At 40.4% G+C, this 8,258-nt stretch overlaps 1 long non-coding RNA gene across 3 annotated transcripts; it reads left to right on the top strand.

Moving 5' to 3' along the window:
- The first annotated feature begins 1,670 nt into the window (after window positions 1–1,670).
- Window positions 1,671–5,715, top strand: LOC147310203 (uncharacterized). 3 transcript variants are annotated; one of them, XR_015125791.1, is made up of 5 exons: window positions 1,671–2,144; window positions 2,553–2,616; window positions 2,993–3,140; window positions 3,502–3,589; window positions 4,173–5,715. It is a non-coding gene; the product is annotated as an uncharacterized LOC147310203 (long non-coding RNA). The 3 variants fall into 3 exon arrangements; XR_015125792.1 differs by having other exon boundaries at window positions 1,837–2,144; window positions 2,581–2,616; XR_015125790.1 differs by having other exon boundaries at window positions 1,839–2,616.
- The last annotated feature ends 2,543 nt before the right edge of the window (window positions 5,716–8,258 follow it).

Below are 8,258 nucleotides of genomic sequence, written 5' to 3'. Positions count from 1 at the left end.
ACCATGCTCTCCCGTGTTTTAAATGCACCTTAGAACAACACACAGCAACACTACACATGAGTGAGAGGAGGGAGGTTTGGGGTCTTCACACACCCCTGTTCTCTGCTGGCCATCAGGGCGGGGGGGCTGGGAGGAGGTGTTGGCCGTCCGATTGGGATCTGGGATGCGGGGCCTCCCTGCTGCTGCGGAGCCTGGGGCGGTCTGCTTGCCTCCACTCCGGGGGAAAGGGTAACATCTCCTGGGTCTAGGTGCCGTTTCCCCCTCCAGGGGTGAGGGTACCTGGACCTGGGGTATAGAGTTTTTTTGGGGAGTGTGATTCTGTGTACAGTGTCCATGTATGTCTATCCCTACGTTGGGTGAGTGCTGAGTATTTGTATATGTGTGCATGAGGGTGGGAATGCATGTTTGTGTCTGTGTGTGCCTGTTTGTCTGTGTTTATATGTCAGGTCGGGTCTTACACTCCACCTCTCTGGGAACTCCCAGGCCCTCCAAAGGCCTATCTCCCCTCACCACACTCCCTGCCGGTAACTGATGCCCTCAGGGGTCGGTGCGTTGGTGGTTCTTGGTGTCCGGGGCTGGGCGCTCAGGTATGTACCAGCTCACTCCCGGTGACTACTTGGCGGGGCCTGGTGCCTGTTGCTCGGTCAGGCCTCTTCCAGGGCAAAGGGGGCCCTCCGGCCTCTGGGCCTGCGGCTCGGTTCACTCTGGCACAGCTGGCTACTGGCAGAGCCGGCGGGCACGCCACTGCAGCCCCCTCTGGCTTCTGTTCCGTGGCTACTGGGTGACCCCTCATCTGGGGCTCTCCTCAGCTCTTCCCAGGAGGGTGGCACGGATGCCCCTCCGGTGGTCCTCCTTGGGCTCTCGCACTCTGGGGCTTCTGGATGTCTGGAGGCTGGATCTCCTCCATGCCTGCTTCATGCCCTGGGGACAGGGCTATGGCTCTCTACATCCTCAAGCAGACCATTACATGGGGAAACCTTTTGAATACAAGCGCGCTGATCCACACAGGTGTGCACACGGGTGTTCACTGTTCATAGACATAAACTACACCTTTATTGGCTGCTATTTCCAATCACATTATGCGCTGTCGGTCCTGCTTGCTACACAACAACATTCAATATTTAGTATTTACTGCTGTTTACACTTAGCTAGATTAACGTGATGGTGTTGTGTTTAGTATGTTGCTCTGTTTTTTTTGCTTGTTTTCTTTTCTTTTTCTCTCAACAGGTGATCCAGGAGTTTTTTTTTCTCTTTCTCTTTTTAAGTGCCCATTCTCACTGTCCCTCTTCCCTTCATCTTTCTTTCTCCCTTTCCTATCCCTCAGTCATGTCTGTCCCGTCTGTAACAACTGAAAATAAAATAAAATAAACAATAACAACAAAGGTTGATCAAATGGACCAATACGGCAAGGCCGTGATGATCCATTTGGCAAAGTAAATCCATTGGGTCTCCTTGTTGGTCTTCAGACAACAATTCTGACGGCTAAAGAACCAAATGGGACAGGCAAAAAAACCCATCTCACTCCCACCTTCATACAGACATGCATGTGTAATTGTCATTTTACGCCTTGCAAGTCAGTTCTGATATTCAAACAACACTTTCTTGTGCTTTTTATAGATGTGGTAATAGAGAAATTACAGGAAATTAGGAAGCAAAAAGGGAAACATTTAGGCTACATCCACACATACACGGGTATTTTTGAAAACAGAGATTTTTTTTTTTTTTTTTAAATTCCCATCCACACGTAAACGCAAAAACGAAGGAAAATGCTGCTAGGAACATGCCAAAGCAACAGGTGGCGATATATTCCTAACCGTGTAGAAATGTTGGCCAATCAGAAGTCTAGAAGCCTGCACTGAAAAAAAGGGACTGGCCATCTCTTGGATTTATGTAAGCATCTTGCATGTATTTAACACAATTGCCTCATGTTTTAAAGATAAATGTAACTATATAGTGTAAAAACTACATGATATGCAGAAAGGGTGTATTAAATTGTTTATATCATGTTCAGGTGAAGTAAGTCAATAAGATAGCAACGTTAAATCTCGTGAAACCACGCGTGATTTCATCTCGCGGGCTTTGGATCGTGGTTTAAAAAATGCATCCATCTCAGTCAAGTCGAGCAGCCAACTCTACGTTTTTTGGTATGTCTTGATTTTTTGAATTAATATTTACCATATTTCAGCCAAATGTAGTTAAACGTCTAAAGTGCCGCCATGTAACATGCTAAAAAAGAGCCGTTAGCTTATTTGCTGTTTTATCTGTTATCAAAGAATTGGCGCTTTTTCATTTGAATTTGTCTTTGGCACAAGAGCCGTAATATCACATTAAACCTAATTACGAGGCACTCATAACATAATTTGGTTTTCTGTGTGAATAGATTTGTCAACTGACTCTTCAGTTACATTGTGTATTTACTGCACCGTGGTGTTAGTGAGATTTTGGACATTGAACAGCTTTAGCTAATATCATCAGCGGTATTATGCTAGCTTACATCCCTACCCCTCCTGCCCTCACCTGCTGTCCTTTTGTTTTTGTTGATGCACATTGAGAGACCACATCTATTCTGCATTTCACCAGGAGTCAGCTGATGGATTGTGGGTTCAAGGTGTTATGGTAAGAAAGTATATTCTATTTTCGCTTAAGGTTTCTGTAACTTAATTATAATAGGTTTTTTATAATTATTAGGTGCATGCATACTCAAATAGACCACCCTATTAATACAACTGAGAAATCCAAAATCTGCCATAGGTTTGACTTATACCTGTATGTATTGTCAGAAAGGTGATTACTGGACTCACATTAATGCACACTTGAACTAAAATGAGGTTGTAACTTGTGGGTTCTTGGGTTGCAAATCAGAAATAAACATCTTTGGATTTTTTTAATCCCATAAGATCTGGAAACACAGTTTTTATTCAACAAAACATTACTGATTATTAACCAAGCACAGTGCCTGCTGTTATTTCAAAATAATTTTATGTCATTTCAGATGAAATGCAGCATTCCAGTGCATCCCAACCATGCCTTTACAGGTTTCTGACGGAGCTGAGTTTCTCTCTGACAGTCTGCTGAAAGTGTTTGCAAAGTGATCGGGGGAACAGGGCACAAAGCTAAAGGATGTAGCTGCCATGATGACAGTAAGAACTTTAAAATTCTTTAACTACAAAGTGTATATGTATTGCATTAGGTCAGTAAAAGATTTTTATGCTGCATCCATTGAAACAGTCAACTATTACCTGTGAGTACTGATTCCACCGAAAGGATGCCATAATTTTCGTCATGCATTTACTGGCCCACTGAGAAAAATTGATCTTTTTAAAAAAATAAATGTTCTGGAAACTATATATCCATAAAGTTGATGTCAAACAGGAACTTTTGATATTGCTTTGTAGATGCTGGTGTTGCATGTTGACTGGTTTAAGTTTTGGTCTGGGATCATTTTCTTCTGTGCTACTGAAAAGTTCACAAATCTCTGTTTTCTTTGTTATAATACTTTAGGATGACATTAATGCTCAAAGGGAGTCTCATCAAAGTGCTCCGCATCTGTGTGAAAGACAATTGCAACATCTTGGTGCAGGAGTTCATGGTGAGTGTTTTATGAGTAGATTGTGGCTTTGCAACATTTTAAAATGCATTTAGTTATCCACTTGATCCTCATTGGACCAGTTAGGACCAGTAGTCCTCTTTAATAATTTGAAGTTCACATGAGGCCTGGTAGTGAACTCAGCCGCCGGCCCTTGAGGCCCCACCCCTGTATTAGGGGTCACATCAGTGTGAAAAAACTTTAAATTTGTCATTCTAGTGAACAAAGGAAAATCCCACCAATATTTACATTAGCTTTTGTTTGAAAAAAAAAAAAAGACCAACAGCTAACCAAATTGTGGGGCTGAAAGTCTAAATTCTAACATCTTCTGAGTGACAAAACCTGGATTTCTGATGGGCCGGTGTCTTTCTAAGAAAAACTAATGTAAAGCATTTGAAATTATGTTTTTCACCCTCTCTTAGAAACTCTGTTAGACCATGAATGGCAGCATGGCAGGCCACTCTTTGGCTATAGCTATTTACTATGTTGCTTGCATTGGTTTAAATTACTCTAACATTAGAACTGGTAGATTCAAAAGAGATGAGTTTAAAAAGGAATCTTAAAGAAATGTTTTGTGTTTAACCAGGACTTGACTGAGGCCACTGCACAGATTGAGAAAACCACAATGAACATCTGTCTCCAGAGGATGCACCAGGCAATGACTTTTCTGACGTTGGCATCATCATCGAGGGTATAGTAGTTCTTCAAGATCTGGATAACGTGACCTTTGCAGTAGCCATGCTGTTTGGACCTTTTTTATTCCTTCAATATGAGTTACCCATCACAACTCTGCTACACTTTTGAGGTGATTCAAAGGGTGGTAATTGAGTTGGAAGCAACTCAGCTCTCAAGAAAAGCTCACAACTAAGACAAAACTGCTCCTGCAACGAAGCTCACTGTTATGCATGTGAGGTGACCAGCTCTAGGTGAGAAGACATTTAAATCTCACACTTGTTCTGCTGCATTTTTGAAGCTCAATTCCAGGAACAGATCGCAGGGTTCATTTTTATATACACTGCAACTGCCATGAGGACGAGCCGTTTTTTTGTTGTTGTTGTTGTTTGTTTTTCCTTTTGCTCTGTACAAGTTCTCTGTCTGTTTGGCAGCATTTTTAAATTTCTCTTTGTATTTTTTCTTTCTTTTACTAGTGAAGAGATGTAGCATGAACAGTTATGCAGTCTAAATATCCCATATGGGCCGTGTGAAATGGTATTTTCAGTTTCATTCAGTTGAAGTAAGGAACGTTGAATATTTCTAAGCTTGCTGTTTTGAACCAAGATGTCACAGTATGATCAGTGCCGTAATTTTTGACAGTCACTCACCGTATCAATGTTATTTTTGCATCTCTTGAATAAAGGTTTTGACCTGCAAGTGCTAATTTCTTTAGTTATTGGGGTAAAATGGGTAATGTTAATAGGAAGGTGTTTGCCAATTCAGTAACCTAATTTAATGTTAATGGAAACTAACATTACCTCAAATTGTTTAGTTATAATTGTTGTTTAACTGAATCTTGACGTCAGAGGCCTTAAATAGAATGTTTTGTATTGTTCTTTCCCAACATTTTTCAAAAGAAAGAGTCTAATTTCTTTGCTGTGATTGATTCCAGAGAACACGGAAGAACTGACATTATTTAACTGTTGGTTTATATAGATTCAGTAGTGGAGTAATGTCAGTTTAATTCTTTACCTACTGTCAATGCAGTGAAATTAGACATTTTGTTTTGAAAGGTTACTGGTGGATGCCAGCAACCATCTTGGAAGAGAACAATATAATCTGTTATAAGGCCTCCATTTGAAAATTGTGTATTTGATACTAGAATATAATAGCAAAATGTAATTTGAAGATAACATGTAGTATTTAAGTGACCAAGTAGTATTGGGTAAAAGTTATTGAATGGTGTTGGGATAAAGTGAGAAAATTGTGAAGGATTAAAATATTTCAAGAGCTCAAATTACTTCATCAAAACATGTTTAAGTCACATTTTATCAACACAAATTGCACAGGTTTATTGAACATGAATAAATTGTGTTAATTTAACTCAATTGTTTAAGTTGCTGCCAAAGCAAAACATCTGTGTGCAACAAATGTCCACCATTGAATTAAGTAAATCCAACAACATATTTTTTTCAGTGTGGGTGGGAAAGAGTAAACAAAGATGGCGCATAGAAGCAGAACTGAGTCCTATGTGTGGAGGGACAGAAACTGTGTGTCTATATGTAAGCATGTAAACACAGCAGAGAGTAAAATGAACAGTAACAGAATTCTGTCTAAGTCCGCCATTGCAGAAATCCATTTCACCGAAACAATAACGTCCACACGTAAATGCAAAAACGGAGTTTGCGAAAATCTCCACTCTGGCAGGGGTTCTTAAAAATCTGTTTTTAGTGACCGAAAACGACTTTTACGTGTGAACAAAAGGTGCAAACGCATAGAAAAATATGCGTTTTCAAAAATACCCAGGTACGTGTGGACGTAGCCTTAAAGTTTTGATTTCAGCCAAGGGCAGGCCAGCACTGACATTATGAGAATTTTAACTCCCCAATATATGATTTACCAAATAAAAAATAAGCCATTTTACAGGACATAAACAGGAAGCAATCTGTGAGTATTTTTGTAACAGAAATGGGATCACGAGCAGCTGCACACTAGTGAGAGAGGTTGATCTAACCTTGTGTCCCGTAATAAGACAAAAACAAGAAAGCAACCACGCTTTCAGACTAAATCCTCCCAGCATTTTTTGAACAATACGGGAGCAGACGAAAAACTGTGAATGCATACTCAGAGAATTGGATTGCATTCCCAAAATCCCTTTGAGCCTCTTCGCTTGCCCATACACACAGTTTTAAAAGAAAACAGAATAAAGCCCAGGGCATTACAGAGAAATACTTCTGTATTGACAGCAAGTGGAGATAAAAGAGGCAAGCGAGAGGAAAAAAAACAAAAAGTAAAAAAAACAAGGTATTCTGCCTGTCATTTCACTTAACTGTTCAACTCAGAAGCCACTGATCTCAGGGACACATGGTGCTCTGGCCAAAGTGTCAATACTGAGTATGCTTATAGTTCATAGACACTGTGGTTCAGAAGTAGCAAGAGTCGCTTTAGCTGACATTGAGCAACAGATGTGTATGGGAGTTTTAAAGACTCCAATGCACCTTTTGTTTTTCAATGAAATTCACAGAAGACAACCTTTGCTGAAATACTGATGTGGAGAAATTTAAGCATTAGCAAGTGGTCCAAAAACAATCAGTCTACTGTCAGCTTTGCCCAATTTGTGCCCAATGAATAGCCTTATGTTCATGCACCTCTCGGCGGTCGTTGTTTTAGCTGTGCACAGTTTATAGTTATAAAGCAGTCAGCTCGACTGGGTGCAGGATTACAGGATCCTTTAGCGTATACTCCCTAGGAAAAAGTAGAGGGTGGGGAAAATTAAAATGTAAGAGACTGTGGATAAAACAGCATATTCAATCAAAGACCCCAAATATTCTAATTCAAAGAGGGAACAGATGGGCTACAAAATAAACCCAATCCAGCGTATCGCCAAATGTTTTTGCATCCCCTTTATAATTTACACTGTGATAAAGAGATAAAAACAGCTCAGTGAGGAAACCAGACTATTATATATGGTGTAAGACAGGTGTGGCACTGAGTGTGACTTGAGAGCCGGCTTACTCCCTTTAAATTCCATCCAATGGGCCTCCTCACCACTGCCCTCTCAATATTAAGTCATGACTGGGGCTTTTATTTATTGTCTATTACTTTCAAATGAGACGAATGGAACCGCAATCAGTGTTGGGAGCTCGAGACAGTTCCATCATACCAGAAGTGTTTTCCCTTTCTTTGCCTTTGCCATGATTTCCCTTAGTGCCAGGTATGCCTCGTGCTTGCGTTGCGTTCATTTGTCACATCTGAGCAGCAGTGTCATCTTTCAAAACTCTCCTTCATTTCCATTGGCTTTATCACTTTACATGACATTATTTGTCATCCCTATCTGGTGCAGACAGACATAAATCCATCGTCATATATCTGTAGTGTGTAAACAAGTCCTCCTGTTTACAACTTTGATTCTACAACGGGGTGTTATCATCCTGGACAAATGAAGCTCTGAGTAGGTTCAAACAGGAAGACACTCCCTTTAGCTGCATCTAGATAACCATTTCAGTTAATGACCGCTGTGCTTTATATGTTTGACACTATTGATCGCATGTTTGTTATAGCAGATTTATTGCTGTTTAACATGTTGTACACTCCATTACCGTCTTAAAGGCCATTTGCTAGAAGGCAGACCAGCTCTCTAACCTGCTTGTGGTCCTGCTACTTTTTCTACTCCCTGTCATTTTCTGTCTCTGGCGTTTTGTCTGAATTTTAAGTTATAAATATTTCCTTTAAGTTTATTGGTTTACATAAACAATCAAGTAATTAAATTATGCCCTATTAAGATCCTGCTTTATTAGCTCTCATGAATATTTTATTGCCGTTTTCCATTAATGAGCACTAGAGAGATCGAAGTAATTTGAAACAGCTGGTTGAGAGAAAAGTTAAGGTGTTTAACACTCACGAGGGTCCCCGGCATCCTGTGTGATTGTTTCTGCGGTAATAACTCAATTAAATTAGAGTGAGGCTGGTGGTCTATTTCCAGGGAGCACAGCTCTTACAACAGGAACAAACTTTGCAT

The sequence above is a fragment of the Aulonocara sp. 'chitande type north' Nkhata Bay genome, linkage group LG17 (assembly GCF_057382095.1).
Source record: "Aulonocara sp. 'chitande type north' Nkhata Bay isolate Kocher_YH1m ecotype deep benthic linkage group LG17, A_spYH_male_GT1.1, whole genome shotgun sequence".
NCBI lineage: Eukaryota > Metazoa > Chordata > Actinopteri > Cichliformes > Cichlidae > Aulonocara > Aulonocara sp. 'chitande type north' Nkhata Bay.
This window is presented reverse-complemented; position numbering and strand designations above follow the sequence as displayed.